Source organism: Balaenoptera borealis (genome assembly GCF_965194805.1).
Source record: "Balaenoptera borealis genome assembly, chromosome: 2".
Lineage (NCBI taxonomy): Eukaryota > Metazoa > Chordata > Mammalia > Artiodactyla > Balaenopteridae > Balaenoptera > Balaenoptera borealis.
The window spans coordinates 37,962,884-37,973,003 of NC_138867.1; the positions used below are offsets into that span (position 1 = coordinate 37,962,884).

The following is a 10,120-nucleotide window of genomic DNA, read 5'->3' on the forward strand; positions in this document are numbered from 1 at the left end:
GTTTGGTAAAACCTCTAAAACCATCTAGGCCTGCTGTCTGTCTGAAGAAAAGTTGTTCAATTCTGACTTAACTTCCTTAATAGTTACATGTTTATTTAGATTTTCTGTAACTTCTCCAGTCAATTTTGATATCTTAGCCTTCTAAGAAATTGTACATTTCATCTACAATTTCTAATGTTTTGTCACCGAAAGAGTTCAGAACACGCCACCCCAAAATATGCCACTCTGGCATGTTGATTATTTTAAGTTAAAGCCACTTAAAAAACCAACAGATGCAGAAATGGTACTCTGACTTTCCTAAAAACAAGAGAGAAAACTTCCAAGTTAAAGGTACTCTCCCAACACCTGGGGAAGAAAGAAATTTTTAGCAGCAGAGGGTGGTACCACCCCACCTTCTGGGTGAAGTGAGATGGTATCTCCACCCCACAGGAAGCTGAAGACAAGGAAACTCTGCACAAACGAACCACAAACGAACCTTGTTAAACTAAGCCTTATGTTCCTAGTTACTTTTCCATGCTTAACTGCTTTAGCCCAAGTTCCTTTGTCTTCTCACGTTTTCACAATTACCACTCTTTGTCCAACTTATAAGTCGTAATGTTACTAAACCCAGGTCCAGCTGCTCCCGCTCAAAAGCCAACAAAGAGGCCAGGTTGGTGGAAAGGAAAGTTTGCTTTATTTTGGACGCCGGCAACCGGGGTGGGGGCAGGGTATGGAGGGCAGACTCCTGTCCAAAGGCCGACTCCCCCTCTGACAATCAGGGGGCAAGAGGGAGGGGGCTACGTGCAGAAACAATACAGTCAGCTCTGACAGTCATCGGTGGTCTGACCAGCGTCATATCGATTGTTTTAGGTACAGTTAATCTTCAGTTCCGGGGTTGGTTTGTTCCCATTTCTTTCGAGGCCAATTCTTGGAACTGTGGCAGCTTATGTACAGCTCACAGGGTATGGCTCCGAATATTATCTATAGCCCTTAAGGAGAAACTAAAAGTCCTTGACTTTGCTTAATGACTAAACTATTATAATTTGGTCTCCTTTGACTGTTTTCCTGTTTCTGCATTTTCTCACTTCTCTGATGAAACGTATTCTTTGACTCAATTTTTTCCACAGATAAAAGGCAGGCTGACGACATGGAGGGTGGGGGGAAGGACCATAGGGTCCTGCTCCATTTCAGTAACTCAGACAGCTTCTTTAGGTCTTCATTTCCTCGTGAAGGTGATTTCGGACGCACGCAGCAGTAAGCGGCAGCTTGTAGCAAGCAGTAGCGAGCAGTAGCTGAAAGCAAGATCTTAGTTCCCTGACCGGGAGTCCTAACTGCTAGACCACAGAGGCCAGCGGCTAGGGCCTAAATCCCCAGTTCTTGCCTGCCTTGTCAGGAAAGAATTCAGGAGAGGAGGCAGAAGGTAAAGAGAAAAGTAAAAAGTGTTTTGGAAGAGCAGAGTACATGCGGAAAGACGCACAGGCAAACTCCGAGAGATTCGCACCTTCGGGAAGTTTAAATCCTTTATGAGGGGGCAGTTTTCTGGGTCCTTGTCTCCCTTCTGGCCAATCATCTTGCTTTGTCCCCCTAGGCTAATTTGTCTCAGGACCCTCCCCGTAGGTCAGCACGCACTTATCAGCTAAGATGGATCTCAACACAAAGGATTGGGGGTGGGGGGGAACGCAAGACTCATCATGGCCTGGCGTTGTTCCCTGACTTTTGACCCCCAAGGAGGCTTTCTGTGCATGTTTAGTGTCTCCCTTGCCCCAAGGAGGAGGGGGAACGGAGATCCCTTGATCCTTTACTCAAACAACGTTTTGCCCCTCTTTGTTCTTGCCATAACTGTTATCTTAAGGCATCCACAAGAGACAAAGCTTGGCTATTTACCCTGTCCCTGTTATAGCTTCCATTTTGGACAGTAAACAGGAGGCTGATTTTAAATGTCTAACCTGGAGCCCATCTAACTCCTGTCTCAGGAAATGCAAACAGGAGGCTAGTTGTAAGTGTCCCGCCTGAAGCCCACTTTTTTCCTGCCCCAAGAAATGTAAACGGAGGCCAGTTGTAAATGCCTAGCTTGGGGCCCATCTATCTCCTGCCTCAAAGGCACCCATTAAATAAATTTGTATGCTTTTCTCTTGTTAATCTGTCTTTTGTTACAGGGGTCCTAGTACAGAACCTAGAAGGGTAGAAGGAAAAATTTTTTTTTCCTTCCCTACATCACAGCACTATCTTACCGTATCTATAGTTGAGTTCTTTTTTAGTATATAGTGTTTGAAGAGGCAGTTCCTGTGCAAAGTAACCGTTTAAAAATCTGGGTCTAAATAATAAAGAAAATATATTTATAAATTTACAAAAACCATTTGCTTAGAAACTAAAAAATGCATTGAACTCATTGGTTAAAAGTGAAATCACGAAACATTTATTCTGGAAAACAGCGGAGGTGCTATTTATTATAACAGGTAGGATACAGCTAAATTTAGCCTAAGTGCATTTATTTAAAACACAAACACGATAAAATAAAGGGTTCAACTCGCGACCCTAGAAAAGGAAAATCAGAGGAAACTAAAACGAAGATGGGAAAAAGACACCAGCACGACGCTGCGGCGCTTTACGGCTGTCGCGCTACACCTATCTGTAGGCAAGGCGGCCTTGGATCGGGAAACTAGGTGCTGAAGCCGAAGCCCCCGCCCAAAGACGGGGAGGAGGAGGAGGAGTGCGGGGCGACAGCCGCGGGCAGCGGGTGGTGCTTGTCGTCGCTTGTCTGGGCCACGTCCCGCCGCTTTTCCGGTCTCCGCGCCTGTGCAACCTTCTGGGCGCCACAGGCAAGGTGGGCCTGCTTTTCGCTTAGCGGGTGTTTGGTGCGTGCGGCGCAGGGAGGGCGCGGGAGCGGAGAAGCGGGCAAGTATAAGGAGTGCGCCTCCGGGAGGGTAACATCACGCGACCGGCGTGGTGGCCGGGTGGCTCACGCACCCACGGACGTCCGCTAGCGCGAGCCTCCCCTGCCGCGACCCTGGAACCGCAGGCACCTGCGCCCGCCGCCCGGACCTCCCCGAGCGGAAGCGCGAGTCCAGCCTCTGCCCGGCGGCTCCTGAGGACGCGCTCTGGCGGCGCGGGAGAGCCCGGCCGGGGCGCGCAGGGCCAGCCTGGCGTACTGCGGGCTGTCCTTCCTGGACCTGTGGGGCAAAGTCAGTTGCTCTGGGCACGTCTTTCCTACTTCCGTTAGTGCTTTGGGTGCTTGATCTATCCGTTTCTGATGCACGTAGGTAAGAAATCTTACACTGTTCTTGAGATTATGTCAGTTTTTTTTTTTTTTTTTCTTGCTAGTCTGTCTGCTTTTACAATACATCGCTTGGGGCTATATTTTCAAACGCGTACAAGTACCCTTCCGGTATGCAGCCGGGATTCGAGTAGAAGCACTAGCCTCGGGTGCCAAATTTAAAGGGGCGCCAAAAAACTCAGTAACGAAGACAAGTCACATTTTAATGCAGCATTTTTAAAGATAAGAATTAATACAAAGACGTATATGATGAATGAAATACTGCAATTTTAAATAAAAACAAAATTCGACCCTGCGCTTGCACGACGCACCTCGGTCACATCACTTCCTCACCCTATTCTCAGACTTGGGTGAACCTTCTTGGTGGATTGATTGTATTTATCCTTCCCTAAGATTCCTCTAGTGCTATTACAGACTTTTGCTTAAATTCTGTTTTTCTGATATTAATAGCGTGACACTAAACGTTTGGTTAAATTTATTTATCCATCTTATTTTGTATTTTCAGTCATCTTTTTTCTTTGCTTTTTTCCCCTTCGGTTGGATTGATAAGTTTTCTACATTTCCTTAAAAAATTTTTTTAATGAAAACTTAGGCTTCGTTAGGTCAAGAAAAACCTTCCCTGGGAGAAGAGCAACAATATCTCATACAAATCTTTTTGAGTTCGAATCGTTTAAGTATCATTTTACTAATGAAGGTAATTGCCACATCAGTACAATTCAGCAGCGTTTATTGAGCGCCTACCTTGTGTCAGTCATTGTTCCAGGCACTAAGTATACAAAAATTAGTGAGTCACTGTACCTGAACTCAGAGCCCCTACCCCAGCAGACAATTTCCTTACATCTTAGAAGACCTCCTTGCTGCATGTGACATTTTTACCCTTTCCTTCCTAGAAATTTTCCATATCCCTGATTTTCAAGACACTAAATTCCTCATTCCCCTAATGCAGTCATTCCTCTGTATCCAACTGAGGACATTATCTCCTGCCACTTTAAACTTAACTCCTTTTCATTTTCTCATCTCATTTAACCATTGTTTACAGTTACCCAAGCCAGAAACCCGTGTGTCATTCCATCCTCCTGCACTCCACAGCCAGTCACAAACACCTGTAAATTTTACTCCCTGGACATTTCTCAGATTTGTCTCCCCCTTTTCGTCCCTGTTACCACTGCAGTATAAAAAAATTTTTTTTAATTAAAAAAAGAATGATAGTAGTTAAATAAATGTTCCCAATATGGTTGGGGACACATTTCCCCTTCCAGTGAACTTCACACCTTAATGGAGTCATACCACACTGTGGATGCCTACAGACAAAGGTGTCCACTGCTGTCACCATATAGGCAAGAAGGAGTCATGAAGATAGGATGCATGAAACTGCTGTGCCCAAATAAAGTTCTCCCAGAGACTTCTTGGAGCCCTGAGATAATGTTTGTGTAATGGAGAGTGAATGAGGGTTTTTCTTTAGTTAATCTGAACCGCTTTGGTCACCAGTACTTCTTACATCATGGACACTGGAGTGCTCAGGGGGTAGTCTTGAAGGGGGTTAGGTAATTTTTTGCCGTAGAGACATGCTGACAGGCATTACTGCACAGTCATTAGGTGTGTGGAGACAGACTACCAGGTTCAAGTCCTGGCTCTGCCACTTACTAGCTGATGTTGGGTGAGTTACTTAATACTCTGTGTCTCAGTTTCTTCATCTGCAATATGGAGATGGTAATACACCTACCTCATAGGGTTGTGAGGATTGTATGAGTTTATACATTTAAGTGCTTAGAACAGAAGTGACAAATAGTAAACAATAAATGGAAACAAAGAAGGCATCATCTGGAGGTCAATATACAACACAGTGCCAGCTCCATTGTAGGTATCCAGGTGTCTGAGTGTTTGTGGAATGTGTCCATTGTCAATGTATTGCCCCTTAGCTTCAGAGTCACCCTTAATTGCCTATTCTATGAAATTAAGATGGGCCCTTGTAGTGTAAGTGCCTGAAAGTCACCTGCTTGTTTTGATTGTAATGTAAGTGCCTGACATTAAGCTTTTGATTGCCAAGGCATCCGTTTCAAAGGTATCCACAGAATAAACATCGTCAGCTGCACAACTAAGGAGCCAGACTGCCCCACCCTTGGCCCCCCTCCCTCCAGTGAGACACCTCCCTGTGAAGAACTTTCCTCTGCAATCTGGGCAGCAGACCTGGTGGGTTTTTTTTTTGCCATTCAGTGAGCATGGCTGTGCCCTCTCCGACAAGGTCTTGGTCTCAGCCTGGCACGGCAGGGGTGCAGGATCTCTTTCTTGAGCACTCTGTTTTGTCCTGGGAAAGTCTGCCATTCCTGTATGCTTTAGTGTCCTCCTCCTAGCCTGTCTCTTGTTATAGTTGATAATTTGTTGTATTAAACTTTTGCTGTACAAATTATTGTCTGGTTTCTGTCTCTTGATAGGACTCTTGATTGATAATGAATGAATGAAAGTTTAATGTTCCAAGAAGTTTATTTGTTGTCTGTTAAAATGAATGATGCATACTTTTAAGAAATGACTATGAGTGTTGTACAGATATGCTGTTACCTTTGATTAAGTGGGAGAAAAATACAGAGCAGTATGTAGATTGTGTTCTGTGATTTTGTGATTTATAAGAAATATTTATATTTGGACATTCAGACAACCAAAATATAGGTCATTCACATGACGTAAATATATTTCTCAGATATATTTGATCTTCAAATATACGTAAGTTCCTGGCTCACAGCTCCCAAAACGCTTGGAATTGCCTTGTAATAAGAGCAATGGGAGCATCTGTTGTTAAAATATTTGGTTTTCTTGTCCTCAGTTCCTGAAAACGCTTCAAACCATAAAGGTGAAATGAGTGTCTGGTCATTACTGATAATAAGCCCTTTGCACCACAACTGGGTCCATGTTAATGAAGGTAACTTTGGCAAAGCACCTAAGCATGCAGGCTGCTTAGGGTTGGAACTTTTAGTTCCACCCAGATTTACAGGGAGGAGAGAGGGGCTGGAGGTTTAATCAATCACCAATGGCTGGGAATTCCCTGGCGGTCCAGTGGTTAGGACTCCTCGCTTTCACTGCTGAGGGCTCGGGTTCGATCCCTGGTCCAGGAACTAAGATACCACAAGCTGCACAGCATGGCCAAAAATAAATAAATAAATAAATAAAAATCACCAATGGCCAATAGGTTAACCAATCATGCCTATGTAATAAAGCCTCCATAAAAGCAAAAAAAGGAGGGGGTTTGGAGAGCTTCTATGTTGGGGAACCAAAATGCTTCCATGTGCCGCCATGCTGGGCCCGAAGCTCCACAAGGACAGAAGCTCCTTTGTTCGCGACCTCACCCTATGTATCTCTTCATCCAGCTGTTGATTCGTATCCTTTGATGTCCTTTGTAATAAATCAGTAATCTCGTGAGTAACCAGATTTTCCTAAGTTCTATGAGCCCTCTAACAAATTAATCAAACCCAAGGAGGAAGATCATTGGAACCACCCATTTGTAGCCAGTTGGTCAGAAGCACAGGTAACAATGTGGGCTTGCGATTGGCATCTGAAGTGGAGGGCAGCCTTGTGGGGCTGACCCCTTTGCCTGTGGAATCTGATTCTATCTTTGGGTAAATAGTGTCAGAATTGAGAGGAATTCGGTGTTGTTTGTTGGTGTGGGGAAACCTACACACATGTTGGAATTGGGTACAGGAACGTCTTCATGGTCCTATTTAATGTTTTTAAAAATCTGTGTGGCTTTGGTTAAGCAATGGTTAAGCAATTCCCCAAGTTCATGTAGTTAGAATTCTGACCTGGCGTTTTGGAGTCCAAAGCTCACCCTCTTCCCAGTATGCCAGCATTTCTTAAACTGGGTTTCATAGACCTCTGGGGATGTGTTCTCAGGGTCCGTGAGCTCTCCAGACAATGCCTAAATTTAATATTTCATCTCAATGATAATCTTTAAATAGACATGTTTCGGACCTTCTGGAAGACCATCTTAAAGGAGCACTTGCAGGACATTTGAATTTTGCTTTAAGTTTATGCTAGTGTTGTTACCAAGTCAGATACTATCTTAATTGTCCCAGGCCAATAAGAAGAGAACAGAGTGGAATTTCAAAATGGGTTCATGCTAAGGGAGGGGCCAATTATACCATCAGGGTTCAAACAGAAAAAGATGGTGGGGGAAAAAACACTTCTTATTCTGAACAGGGTAGTTTATGCACATGAAACTCAAAACCTGCACCTCGAGTATCAGTGCTATATTCATGTTTGGAATAGCGATTTTCGTTTTGGCCAAACATTAACTATTACATTAAATTAATATTGTTACATTTAAATATTCTTGGCTTTGTAGTTGTGTTTTTATTTAAATTTTAAATTTATTTTGGTTTTACAATTGCAGAAGATACATATATATACACATATATATGGGGTTTATACCTAGTTATATATTTATACATCAAGTGATGTAGTAAAATAATTTAAAGGTCATCATTGAGAATAAAGAGAATGTTTTTCTTTAAAGGGGCCCATATATGACTGAAATTTGAGAAGATTGCTATTATAAGAAGCCACTCTGCTTCTCTAGATATAGAAAAGGACATTAAAAACAAACAAACAAACCTGAACTACATTATAAAGATGATGCTTGGGTTTTTTTTAACCAAATCTAGATGCTAAATCCAATAATGTTATTGAACTCAGGGAAATCAGGACCTGTTGTTTTAACTAAAGGGCACACTTGGAGAGAAACTGAAGGGCAGATTTACTGGGCACATCCTGTCTGGCTTCTCAGGAACCACTCCTGGTGAAACTGAGTCCCAACTGTTCAGAACAACTTTCAAGCACAAATGTATATTCTTCCAACCCTCCTTAGTGAGTCTTCTATGATTAAAACAAACAAAAGATAAAGTTTTCTTTCAGGATGCAAGCAGCAAGTCCCTAGCAAGTGTCTCTAATCAGGAGCCATCCTGCACTGAGAAAGTAGCTTGTCACAGGAAATTTGAAGAAAGCCAATTTGGGACTCAAGCAAAATCCCCCAACTTGTATCTGCTGGACAAAGTGGACCCTTAGTCTTTAACACACAATAAAAACAGCAAGGCCCACAAAGCCCTAGATTGTGGCTTTAAATAATCCGGCTCTTGGCCACTGGATGATAGACATTTTTATGGAGTCGGAATTGAGTTCTGGGAGCCGGCAGCCATGTCAGCAGGTGTGGAGTATGCCCTATCTTTGAGGAGGGCCCAGGGCTTCTAATTATGGGTCAGTCAGCTGCTCCCTGATTTATGCGGAATATTTTGGGGATGCCAGTTACTGAGCCATCACATCAAGATGGACACTTCAGGCACCATTAAGATAATGGAACATTTAATGCCTCAAAAAACAAAATGTATTTCCCAAAGTCCCACACTGGCACGGGCCGCTTCCCTATCCCCTCCCTCAGCCTGAGACAATTGCCAGGGCCACGTATACCTCCTTCCCTGCGCTGCTCAGTATTCACTTTCCTCCTTCCCTCCCTCCCTCCCTCTCTCCCTCCCTATCTGACCTTCCTCCCAGCCTGAATTCATTACAGCCTCCCACAGGGCACCTGAGACACACAGACACGTGAATGGACGTTTGGCACGGAAAGCAGTGGGCTTGCCCCTCAGTTCCACAACTGTTCTCAGGCCTACTCTCATGTATTTTAACCCCGACATCACTTATTTTTAAATTGCAGAAAGCTGGAGCTTCTCAGACAATGTGATTTTCCTGTGACCCAAACTGCCTTAGGAAAAAGCCCCAAGACTAACCCAGAAAGTTACTGTTGGGTCTCCTCAGCTCTTTCTTATCATCACCAACTGTTCCTTTTCAAACACCTCTGTGTTTTGTGGTCCCGCCCTCTCTGCCAGAGCTCAGTCCCATGCAGACCTTGGCCTTGGGTCTGGCAGGGCTTCCCTCATTACCCTGCCCCCTCCGCCAGCCTCTCCCTCCCTCCTCTCCTGGAGGAGGGCTGCTTCTGCTGCTGCGGCTGGGGGGAAGCTAGAAACAGGCCCGGAAGCTGAAGCGGGAGTTGTATACACTTTTATTTCAAATCTTTATGTGAGAAAAAAAAAAAAAATTGCATTGCTAAAACTAGGAATAAAGCCTTAGCTGGTAGACTTCTGTTTAACAATGGGGGTGAGTCCTAAAATTTCAATGGCGAAATTTTCTGAAAAATTTACAGAAACATATAAACTGAAAACCTTTTTGTTTTGCTAAGATAAGTGGATAGAGATGAAGAACTGTGCTCAGTAATAAAGCTCAGTAGATTGGGGCACTATATCGGGAGTCCCTAAGGAAATGCCTCCAGGAACCAGGCAGCTAATAGGATGATAGCCAACTCCACAGTAGGACAGAGGCTGGTCTGCTCTAGCTCGTCCTTGCCGGGGAATGTGGAACCATTGTTGCCAGATCTGATTTTTCAAGAGAAGCTCTAAAATCGAATTCGTATGTGTGTATATATGAGTATGTGTATTTGAAATCTGTCAGTTTAAAAACGTTGACTCGGGACTTCCCTGGTGGTCCAGGGGTTAAGACTCCGCGCTTCCACTGCAGGGGGCACCCGCTCGATCCCTGGTTGGGGAACTAAGATCCCACAGGCCGCCCGGTGCGGCCAAAATAAATAAATAAAATTTTTTAAAATTAAAAAAAAATAATAAAAGTGTTGGCTTAATTTTTCAAAAAGCAGACCAAACAAAACTTACATTTCACCTCTGTTCTGAATTTAGAGACTCTATTCAGGGTAAAGTTTCAGAAGAGAAGACAGTGGAAAAGAGTCAAATCAGTCAAGTATTAAATACCTATATTTAGGGTTTCCTAAATACAGTAGAAAAGATTGCCTCCAGTCCAGATGCAGTTATAATCTCCACA

The 10,120-nt window shown here is 43.8% G+C and overlaps 1 protein-coding gene and 1 long non-coding RNA gene across 5 annotated transcripts in view; one reads left to right on the plus strand and one right to left on the minus strand.

Moving 5' to 3' along the window:
- CCL28 (C-C motif chemokine ligand 28) overlaps nucleotides 1-10,120 on the minus strand; it is a 34,198-nt gene that overhangs the window by 16,339 nt on the left and 7,739 nt on the right. The window lies entirely within an intron of this gene.
- Nucleotides 1,210-7,569, plus strand: LOC309624429. The gene is made up of 2 exons (XR_014241913.1): nucleotides 1,210-2,803; nucleotides 3,301-7,569. It is a non-coding gene; the product is annotated as an uncharacterized lncRNA (long non-coding RNA).